Genomic DNA, 12,918 nt, shown 5'->3' with positions numbered 1-12,918 from the left:
AAGAGGCAACTAAGTGGTTATGAAAAACTAAAAACACATCTTTTCTTCTGACTCTTCTTGAGAAGGGCATCCTGACAAGCTATTAATATAATTGAATTGGGACTTGTCCTACATTCTGCAGAAATTAATAACAGTTTAAACTATAGGTTGTTGTAGGTTTTTCCGGGCTATATGGCCATGTTCTGGAGGCAATTTTTCTCCTGACGTTTCACATGCATCTATGGCAAGCATCCTCAGAGGTAGTAAATGGCCTTGCAGCTTCAAAGCCTAGCTGGTTACTGCCTGGAGGATCCTTTGTTGGGAGGTGTTAGCTGTCCCTGATTGATTCTTATGTGGAATTCCCCTGTTTTTTGAATGGGAACTAGTTTGAACAGAAACTTAAAATACAACCTAAACTTTTATCATAACAGCTATCTGGCAATTATCTTTGAGGGCAGGAGGAAAAAACAACTGAGTTCATCAAATCAGGGGTGCATCTACATTGCATAATCAATGCAGTCAAGACTACTTTAATGTGTTGTCAAAGGCTTTCATGGCTGGAATCACTGAATAGCTGTATTTTTTTCTGGGCTGTATGGCCCTATTCCAGAAGCATTCTCTCCTGACATTTCGCCCACATCTATGGCAGGCATCCTCAGAGGTTGAGAGGTTTGTTGGAAACTAGACAAGTGAGGTTTATATATCTGTGGAATGTCCAGGGTGGGAGAAGGAACTCTTGTCTGTTTAAGGTAAGCGTGAATGTTGCAATTGGCCACCTCCATTAGCATTGAATGGCCTTGCAGCGTCAAAGCCTAGTTGGTTGCTGCCTGGAGGTGTTAGCTGTCCCTGATTGATTCTTATCTGGAATTCCCCTGTTTTTTTGAGTATTCCTCTTTATTTACTGTCCTGATTTTAGAGTTATTTAATACTGGTAGCCAGATTTTGCTCATTTTCATGGTTTCCTGCTTTCTGTTGAAATTGTCCACATGGGATCACGGGAGCTGTAGTTTTGCAAAGTCTCTTCCCTTCTCTGCCAAAGATGACTGGTGTGTCACCAAACTACAACTCACAGAATTCCATAGTACTGACTCATGGCAGTTAAAGTGGTGTCAGAACGTTCTTGGCAATTATGTCTGAGACCTAGAAGTACTTCTGCTTCAAAGAAAGGAGTACTAATATTGCGAACACATTGGATATCATAATATATGCCATTATATTTTTGTTAATTACATATTTTACTTTGTCAGAGATTTTTAAGCAGACGCTAGCAGCATCTGTCAGAAATGCTTTAGCTATGAATATCAGTGAGTAGTATGCCTATAGTCACTGCCATCTTTACAATTCTATGACTCTATTATAACATTGTAATGCATTTAGAATATGAAAGATGCTTAATGAGAAATCATGTCATCTCCATATCCTTATTATAAAGAGGGGGAAATATGAACAGTTCTAGTGTTTCTACAATTCTGTGCATGATTTCTCAACATATTTTCTTTCCTTTGACAGTTTTTGACAATGATTCTAGCACTCCGGTCTGCCTTTCTGGTTAATATCAACAATGTTTGCTATTACAACAGCAAAACAACAGAGAGTAAACAATTGAATTTTTTACATGTGCACCCTTTTTCCCAAAAAAGAGAAAATATGTTACTCTTTAATGAAGAATCTGTAATCGTCCAGTTGTTATCAGGCTACAGTTGTACTGTTTCATCATTGCTCATGTTATCTAGAGTTAATGGAAGATGACACAATTCTCCATTCCAGGCTTTAGTTTGCATAGGAGTTTCACAGTTAAAACATGTGAAATGCAACCAAGTTAACATCCTAATATAGTGGTTCTCAACCTTCCTAATGCTGCGACCCCTTAATACAGTTCCCCGTGTTATGGTGATCCTCAACCATAAAATTATTTTAATTGCTACTTCATAACTGTAGTTTTGCTACTGTTATAAACTATAATGCAAATATCTAATATGCAGGATGTATTTTTATAGATTGGAACAAATTTGACACAAATACCTGATATGCCCAAATTTTAATACTGGTGAGGTTTGGGGGATTGATTTTCTTATTTGGGAGTTGTAGTTGCTGAGATTTATAGTTAACTTACAATCAAAGAGCATTCTGAACTCCAGCAGCAATGGAATTGAACCAATCTTGGCACATGGAACTCCCATGACCAAGAAAAAAATACTGAAAGGGTTTCATGGGCACTGATCTTGAGTTTTGGAGTTATAGTTCACTTGCATCCAGAGAGCACTGTGGACTCAAACAATGATGGATCTGGACCAAACTTGGCACAAATACTCAATATGCCCAGAGGTGAACACTGGTGGAGTTTGGGGAAAATAGACTTTGACATTTGGGAGTTGTAATTGCTGGGATTTGTAGTTCACCTACAATCAAGGAGCACTTTCAACCCAGCCCACAATGGATCTGCACCAAATTTGGCATACTACCTACATGGCCAACATTGAATACTGGTGGGGTTGGGGGGGGGGGCTGCTTTTGAATTCTGGGACTTGTAGTTCACCAACACCAAAAGGAAGAGAAAGACTGATGGAAATATCTTCAGGCTTCTCTGCCAAAAAGGTTAAGACCATCAGAAATATGTATTTTCTGATGGTCTTTGGCAACCTCTCTGAAACCCCCCTCAGGACCCTCCTGAGCAAACGGGTATTATATTAGGAGAAATTTTCTCAACCTAATATAATCCCCAGGTTGAGAAACATTCTCCTAATATAATACCCGTTTGCTCAAAAGCAGCTGAGTAATTGAAGGTTGGACTTGTTCTAACTGTGCTTAGGAAGACAACTGCATATGCCAAAGATCGTTATTAGCACCATGTTACAGCAAATCCATGTTACACGACTTTAATCTTATGACACAATGGGAGTGGAAGCAGCTAGAAAAGGTTGTGCAGTCCTATGTGCAAATCCTACATAGGAGGCTTGTTTATAAAAGAATTAACAGGCTTAAGGGTTTAGGAACTGATGAGTCAATCCTAATTAGATGCAATGGAAGAAGTTATCTTCTTTACAGACAAGTCCAAAATCCAGTGGAGGATTCCACCAGTGGGGATTTTTTTAGGAATTTCTCCTCCTATGGCACTATCCAACCATTTCTAGAAATCCACCACATCTTCTGGAGATCCTTAGAAGCCCAAGAGAATGAAAGGGCAAATCAATGAAAACCTATTTCCTCCCGTGAGACTGACAAGAACTCTGTTGATATTCCTACCAGAGAAAGGAAAAATAAAAATCCTAGTCTAGAGGTTGTGAGCATCATTTTCCAAGAATAATGCTCATGTTTATTCTACGTCACAGCTTCTTAACCTGTGGGTCCCAAACTCTATTTATTTATTTATTTATTTATTTATTTATTTGCCACATTTATATTACTGCCTTTCTCAGCCCAGAGGCGACTCAGGGCAGTTCATAGTTGGCAACAATTTGATGCCTCAACAATTATAAGCAAATAAAACTATCATAAAATACTATTTAGAACATTTAGCATAAAATATAAGAATATAAAAAACGTACAAACAGGGTCCTCTTAGCTCAGTGTTGGGATCATGAAAAATTTGGCAACAGTGAAAGATTTCTGAATGTCATCTACTAGCATGACTCTGTTGTGAAGTGTTTACAGTGGACTCTGCAGAAGATGCTTCAGCTGTACGTCATAAAAAGGAAAATCAGCCTGTTTAGCAAGCCTTGCAAATGCTGATTTATTATCAGTAAATTATTTTTATACCTATTTTATATACAGTACCTAAATACCTGGGGCAATGTAAAATTTTCTTGGGCAGAAAGGGATCACAAGCAGAAAACATTTAAGAGGCCATGCTCTACGTCTGCTATTTTCAAAAATACAAGGGTGCATCTATACCAGGTATGGGCAAACTTCAGCCTTCTGGGAGTTTTGGACTTCAACTCTCAGAATTCCTAACAGCTTATCGGCTGTTAGGAATTGTGGGAGTTGAAGTCCAAAAAGCCCAGAGGGCCAAAATCTGCCCATGCCTGCCTGATCTATATGTAACGGGGTTTTTTTTCTAAAATTTCTAACTATGGTTGAATGTGCATGTTAATACAAAAGTGCTGTTTTCTGTGTCATATCTCTGGAACCAATACTCACATCCAAGCCAATATGAAGTAATTAATAGCTTCTGAAGTAGACATTCCGAAAACTTGCAACCTGCTGAGCTCAAAGTTATCATCAAAAAGCATCTGTTGGCCTCAGTGTTTTGCCTGCAGAATACATGACATATCTAAATAGTTCACTTCAAAAACGTGTGTTGATTTTGGATTGGGAACTTTACAGATGAAATGTAGGTCCTAATTTATACAGGTGATAAGAGAAATATTTCAATTATTTTAAATATTATTGTGTATAAAATTGAGGTTTTTATTTTTTATTTTTTGGGGCAGGGGGATATTTTCAAGCTGTAGATGGCTGAATCCATGGATGCAGACTCTATGAATATGAAGGCCAACGGTACACATAAATACACAGAATGCATACACAGAAAAATGCACATTTTTTCCTTTCCATTGTCCTCTCCCTCCAAACGCATACTACATACATATAGTATGTACACATACATGTAAATATGCACCTTAAAAACATACACATGCATAGATTCTTCCCTTAATCCTCCTTTCTCATCATACACATGTTAAATGCACATATGCATCAATACACATACCCCTACACCTAAACAAACATGCACAGGCATAGGCTGTTCTCTTAGTTTTCATTTGTCTCCATACTTGCTACATACACACGTTTACTGAAGATACATACATATACAATCTTTCCATCCACATACACCTACGTAAAGGTGTATACGCAGGTTCTTCTTTTGCTCTTCCTGTCTCTTCAAATACATACTATATACACACAGATACACATACACCTAAATACACATGTATACTCTTTTCTTAACCCTCCTTTCCCTTCATACACATACCACATACACAGAAATATACTGAAAATTATACACATGCATAGGCTTTACTCCTAATACACATGCATAGGCTTTACTCCTAATCCCCCTCTCTCCATATCCTTACTCCACACACCTACACATACACATGCATAAGTTCTTCCTTTAATCCTCCCTTCTCTCCATTCCCTACCTACACACACACCAAATACACATACATACACAGTGTCTTCATACACATACATACACATGTACAGGCTCTTCTAATCCTCCTCTCTCTATATACACACTAAATACACATAAATACGCATACACATAAGCAAGCTTTTCTCTTGATCCTCCTCCATACATACTGCATACAAACATATTCTGAACACACATTACATAGGCTGTCCTCTTAATCCTCCTTTCTCTACATACACATATACATAAATGCACATATATACATGCGTATATCTAGATCCTCCTTTCTTTCCATTCACATAATACATATACACATATACACTAAACACAAAAGGACATAGATCCATCCTTTAATCCTCCTCTCTCTTTCTCCCCATTCATGTACTATATACACAAATATATACTAAATACACATGCATACACATCCCTCCACAGACATACACATATATACAGACATAGGCTCTTCTCTTGATCCTCCTCTCTCTCCATTCACATACAATACACACATGTATGTTACACTAAACATATAGACACATATACACTTTCTCCATAGACATATTAATATACACATACATAGGCTCTCCTCTTTACCCTCCTTTCTCTCCATACACACGTATTTAAATATACATACACATATGCATACGCATACATACAGATGCATAGGCCCTTCCCATAATTCTCCTTTCTCTCCATTCACATGCTACATATACACACATACACTAAATATACATACATACACAATCCCTCCATACACATGCCCTTCTCTTAATCTTCCTTTCTCTCTAGATTTATACATACAGATGCACAGTCCCTTCTCTGGATCCTCCTCTCTCCCCCTTCAGATACTACATAGGCACATATATATACTAAATACTCAGACCTACACAATCCCTCATAGACATACACATAGATACAAATATAAAGGCCCTTCTTTTAATCCTCTTCTCTCTATTCACATCCTACATATATACTCTCTCTCTCTCACACACACACACACATAAAATACCCATACCTTACACAATCGCCTATCTCTCCATTCACCTACTATATACTAAATACACATACATACACAATCTTTCTATAGACATACACTTAGATACACATACAGGGGTTATTGTCTTAATCTTCCTTTCTCTTTACTCACATGCTACATATACACAATTTTCCACAGATACACACCTAATATACATACACATAAATACACACATGCATATAGATATAGATTCATAGTCCCTTCTCTAGATCCTCTCCCTCACATACTACATACACACATGTATACTATATACACAGGCCTAAACAATCTCTCCATAGACATACACATTCATAGGCCCAGGGATTCCTCTCTTAATCCTCCTTTCTCTTTATTCATATACTACATACACACATAAATACTAAAAACACATATATACATAATCTCTCAACAGACATTCACTCAAACATATATACACATATGAATACATATATAGTTGCATAGTCCCTTCTCTAGATCACCTCCCTCATATACTACATACACACATGTATACTAAACAAACATGCCTACACAATCTCTCAATAGACATACACATACATACTGATACATAGGCCCAGGGGTTTCTCTCTTAATTCTCCTTTCTCTTTATTCATATACTACATATGCATATAAATACTAAACACACATTTATACACAATCTCCTCAAAGACATACACTTAAATACATAAACAGGGGTTCCTGTCTTAAGCCTGTCTCTTTATTCACGTGCTACATATGCACGTAAATACTAAATTCACATATATACACAATGTCTCTATAGACAATACGCTTAAATACACACACAGGAGTTCTTCTCTTAATCCTCCTTTCTCTTTAATCATTCACTACATATGCACATAAATACTAAATACACATATACAGACAATCTCCTCAAAGACATACACTTAAATACATAAATCAGGGTTCCAGTCTTAATCATTTCTCTTTATTCACATGCTACATATGCACAAAAATACTAAATACACATATATGCACGATCTACTCAAAGAGATACACTTAAATACATATACGGGGGTTCCAGTCTTAATCTTTTCTCTTTATTCACATGCTACATATGCACATAAATACTAAATGCACATATATACACAACCTCTCTATAGACAATACACTTAAATACACACACAGGAGTTCTTCTCTTAATCCTCCTTTCTCTTTATTCACTTACTGCATACACACATATATATTGCACACAGACATATATACACACAATCTCTATACAGACACACACCTAAATATACATACACATAAACACACACATGCATTCATACAGATATAGATACATGGTCCATTTTCTAGATTCTCTCCCTCACATACTACATACTCACATGTATACTAAATATACACATGCCTACACAATCCCTCCATAGACATACACAAACATAGGCCCAGGGGTTCTGCTCTTCATCCTCCTTTCTCTTTATTAATATACTACATAAGTACATAAATTGGGGTTCCAGTCTTAATCTTTTTTTTATTCACATGCTACATACGCACATAAATACTAAATACACACATATACACGATCTACTCAAAAGACATACACTTAAATACATAAATTGGGGTTACTACCTTAATCCTTTCTCTTTATTCACATGCTACATGTACACATAAATACTAAATACACACATATACACAATCTACTCAAAGGACATACACTTAAATACATATATGGGGGTTCCAGTCTCAATCTTTTCTCTTTATTCACATGCTCCATATGCACATAAACACTAAATACAGGATCTACTCAAAGACATACACTTAAATACATATATAGGGGTTCCAGTCTTAATCTTTTCTCTTTATTCACAAACTACATAACTACATAAATACTAAATACACATATATAGACGATCTCCTCAAAGACATACACTTAAATACATAAATTGGGGTCCCCATCTTAATCCTTTCTCTTTATTAACATGCTACATATGCACATAAATACTAAATACACATATATACACAATCTACTCAAAGACATACACTTAAATACGTACACAGGGGTTCCAGTCTTAATATTTTTCCTTATTCACATGCAACATATGCACATAAATACTAAATATACATATATGCACGATCTACTCAAAGAGATACACTTAAATACATATACGGGGGTTCCAGTCTTAATCTTTTCTCTTTATTCACATGCTACATATGCACATAAATACTAAATACACATATATACACGATCTACTCAAAGACATACACTTAAATACACAAATCGGGGTTCCAGTCTTAATATATTCTCTTTATTCACATACTACATATGCACATAAATACTAAATACACATATATACACAATCTACTAAAAAACATACACTTAAATACATAAATTGGGGTCCCTATCTTAATCCTTTCTCTTTATTCACATGCTACATATGCACATAAATACTAAATACACATATATACACAATCTACTCAAAAGACATACACTTAAATACATATATGGGGGTTCCAGTCTTAATCCTTTCTCTTTATTCACATGCTACATGTACACATAAATACTAAATACACTAAATACTAAATACACATATATACACAATCTCTCCATAGACAATACATTTAAATACACACATAAATACTAAATACACATATATACACAATCTCTCCATAGACAATACATTTAAAAACACACACAAGAGTGTGAATTTGCTGTATTATTTCACTCTGCTATTGTAATTTATTTTTTGATGCATTTTCGTTTTGTATTCTGTATTTTGTACTGTGTTGCATTGTATTTTGAAGGGCCTGGCTGGCCTCCCCGAAATGGTGGCGGGGTATAAAGTTTTATTATTATTATTATTATTATCTTCTCCTAATCCTACTTTACCTTTATTCACTTACTACATACACACATATATACTAAACACACACACATATATACACAATCTCTCCATAGACACACACCTAAATATACATACACATGTGTACATATAGATATAGATCAGGCCTGGGCCAACTTGGGCCCTCCAGGTGTTTTGGACTCCAACTCCCACAATTCCTAACAGCCTGCCGGCTGTTAGGAATTGTGGGAGTTGGAGTCCAAAACACCTGGAGGGCCCAAGTTGGCCCAGGCCTGATACAGATGCATTATTCTCTCCCTCATATACTACATACTCAGATGTATACTAAATATACACATGCCTTCATAGACAATACACTGAAATCCACATGCAGGGGTTCTTCTCTCAATCCTAATTTCTCCCCATTCACTTACTAAATACATAAATAAATACTAAATAAAGAGACCTACACCATCTCCCCATAGACACACACCTACACAGAGAGGCAGACGCTCTTCTCTTGAGCCTCTCCAGGCGCATAGGTCTTAAATATAGACACATATATACAATCCCTCCATAGACATACCAGAGAAAGGCGCCCATTCTCTCGGCCTGGCCTCCTCCTCGTCGTCGTCGTCCCGCTCTGCAAGGGGTCTCTCCTCCTCGGCCTCGCCTTCTTCTTCTTCCCTTCCTCCTCCTCCTCCCCCGCAGCCAGCCAGCCAGCCAGGCCTCGGGGAAGGGAGGAAGGAAGGAAGGAAGGAAAGGAGGAAGGAAGAAGGCCTAAGAGGGAAGGAGGGAAGGAGGAAGGGGAAGAGAGTCCCTCCCACAGAAGGCGCCTGGGAAGCGTAGTCCTCAATGGCGCCTGTGTGTGTGTGTGTGTGTGTGAGAGAGAGAGAGAGAGAGAGAAGGCCTCTCCTTGTGTTGTATAGGCATGAAGGCTACCTGTCCTTGTTCAGTTATTGTAGGCAAGGTAGCTTAGTCCTTATATTGACTGAGGCTGGATCTACACTGTCTATAATGGCACATTATGTGGTCAGTGTAGATGAGGGATGTCAAGCTCATTTTGCATGGGCAAACTTCAGCCCTCCAGGTATTTTGGACTTCAAAACACCTGGAGGGCTGTATTTAGTATGTGAATGGAGAGAAAGGAGGCTCTAGAGAAGGAACTATGCATCTATATGTGTGTGTGTGTGTATGTATATATATATATATATATATCCACACACACACACACACAGAGGCGGCCCTAGGTAATTTTCAACGGTAAGCAAACAGTATTTGCCCCCAACCCCCCAAACAATCATTGATATATATTTTCTGTTCGTCATTGTAGGTAACAACAACAATAACAATGTTAGACTACAATAACAACAATAACAATGTTAGACTACATAGAATATATAGGGATCCTGGGAATAACAACAACAACAACAATAATAACAATAATGTTAGACTAAATAGAATGTATAGGGATTACAGAAATAATAATAATAATAACAACAACAACAATAACAGCAATAACAATGTTAGACTACATAGAATATATAACTACAATAACTACACTTGCCAGTAACTACACTTGCCGCACTTGCTCCCTTGCCTGGCCCGCTTTGGGTCCGGAGGCGTGCCTGAAGACCCTGGCATGTACACCAAAAGTAACCTCTTCTCCTGACTTTTGCCTCAGCCATTGGGACCAAGAGAGAGAGAGAGAGAGAGGTGGAGATGCCCACCTTTCCTGAAGGTAGGCGCAAAAACAAAGGAGGGAGCGGAGGTGGGAGATACCTTCAGTCGGAGGGGCTCTCTCTCTCTCTCTCTCTCTTTTGGTCCCAATGGCTGAAGAGAAAGTCAGGAGAAGAGGCGGCTTTTGGTGCGCGTGCTGGGGTCTTCAGACACACCTCTAGATCCAAAGCGGGCCAGGCGCAGCGGCTCCGCCCATTGGCCCACCCATGGATTGGGGAGAGGAGAGGAGGCAGGTGGGGCGCCGGGGGATCGGGAAATGGAGGCGGTCATGGGGAAGGGATCGAACGCGGAGAACAATTGAGCACCGGCTCTGCTTGCGCACCCGATGGCCGGGTGGAGCAGAAACAAGAGGGGCTAGGCAAGGCTCAAGGGCCCAGCCCCTTTGGGAAGAGGATTGCCCAGCAGCAAGGCTCCCCCTGGACTGCTAGGGCTGTTGTGAGCTGAGGGGGCGCTCCTCAAGTGGCGGTCGAGGGACATTTACAGAGGCTCTTCTGCACCCCTGGCAAAAAAAAGTACTCTGCGACCGCTTACTTCGCATAATGGATGAGCCGCCCCTGCCTCCAGGTATTTTGGACTTCAAAACACCTGGAGGGCTAGGTTCTTGTGGGTTTTTTCAGGCTATAGGGCCATGTTCTAGAGGCATTTTCTCCTGACGTTTCGGCTGCATCTATGGCAAGCATCCTCAGAGGTAGTGAGGTCTGTTGGAAATAGGAAAATGGGTTTATATATCTGTGGAATGACTGGGGTGAGGCAAAGAGCTCTTCTCTGCTGGAGCTAGGTGTTAATGTTTTAACTGACCACCTTCATTAGCATTGAAAGGCTTGGCTGAGCCTGGGGGAATCTTTTGTTGAGAGGTGTTAAGATGTGCCTGGTTGTTTCCTTTCTGCTGTTTCGCTGTTGTAATTTTAGGGTTTTTAAATACTGGTAGCCAGATTTTGTTCATTTTCATGGTCTCCTCCTTTCTGTTGAAATTGTCCACATGCTTGTGGATTTCAATGGCTTCTCTGTGTTGTCTGACATGGTGGTTGTTGGAGTGGTCCAGCATTTCTGTGTTCCCAAATAATAGGCTGTGTCCAGGCTGGTTCATCAGGTGCTCTGCTATGGCTGACTTCTCTGGTTGGAGTAGTCTGCAGTGCCTTTCATGTTCCTTGATGCGTGTTTGGTCAATGCTGCGTTTGGTGGTCCCTATGTAGACTTGTCCACAACTGCATGGTATACGGTAGACTCCTGCAGAGGTGAGAGGATCCCTCTTGTCCTTTGCTGAACGTAGCATTTGTTGGATTTTCTTGGTGGGTCTGTAGATTGTTTGTATGTTGTGTTTCCTCATCAGCTTCCCTATGCAGTCAGTGGTTCCCTTGATGTATGGCAGGAACACTTTTCCTCTGGGTGGATCTTCATCTTTACTCTCGTGGCTTGTTCTTGGTCTTGCAGTTCTTCTGATGTCTGAGGTGGAGTATCCATTGGCCTGTAGAGCCCAGTTGAGGTGGTTCAGTTCATCTTGGAGGGCTGTATTTAGTATGTGAATGGAGAGAAAGGAGGATCTAGAGAAGGGACTATGCATCTATATGTGTGTGTGTATATGTGTGTGTGTGTGTGTATGCATCTATATGTATATCTATATAAATAAAAATGTAATGTTAGTTCGTGCTACCATCAGAACTCAAAAACCACTGGGGGAATTGACACCAAATTTGGACACAAGACACCTAACAGTGCAATTTATGTCCTCCACTCAAAAAAATTGATTTTGTCATTTGGGAATTGTCGTTGCTGGGATTTATAGTTTACCTACAATCAAAGAGCATTCTGAACTCCACCAATGATGGAATTCAACCAAACATGAGATTGTTTACTATTGTGCTATTGTGTTATGTATTGATGTTTTTAATCTGTACATTGTTTAATTGTTTTAATTGTTTGATGAATGTATGTATTTGGACATGGGCATCGAATTGTGCCGTCTTTTGTAAGCCGCCCTGAGTCCCCCCTCGGGGGTGAGAAGGGCGGGGTATAAGTAGCTAAAATAAATAAATAAATAAATAAATATGGCATACAGGACTTCCGTGACCAACAGAACACACTGGAAGGGTTTGGTGGGCATTGACCTTGAGTTTGGGAGTTGTAGTTCACCTACATCCAGAGAGCACTGTGGACTCAAACAAGGATGGATCTGGATCAAACTTGACACAAATATTCCATATGCCCAAATATGACAAACATTCAATGCCAAAGACACACAACAGATACAGAGACAGTCA

General features: G+C 39.0%; 1 protein-coding gene across 1 annotated transcript in view; it reads right to left on the bottom strand.

Annotated features, from left to right (window-relative positions):
• The window catches only part of KLHDC3 (kelch domain containing 3), a 73,060-nt gene extending 63,291 nt beyond the window's left edge, over nt 1–9,769 (bottom strand). The window contains exon 1 of the mRNA XM_060754456.2: nt 9,507–9,769. The gene's annotated coding sequence lies outside the window, so the exon portion shown is untranslated. The remainder of the gene's footprint in view (nt 1–9,506) is intronic.
• Nucleotides 9,770–12,918: the final 3,149 nt, after the last annotated feature.

This window comes from Anolis sagrei, chromosome 1 (assembly GCF_037176765.1).
Source record: "Anolis sagrei isolate rAnoSag1 chromosome 1, rAnoSag1.mat, whole genome shotgun sequence".
Classification (NCBI taxonomy): Eukaryota; Metazoa; Chordata; class Lepidosauria; order Squamata; family Dactyloidae; genus Anolis; species Anolis sagrei.
The sequence above is the reverse complement of the archived record's forward strand: the minus strand, read 5'-3'. Positions and strand labels throughout refer to the sequence as shown.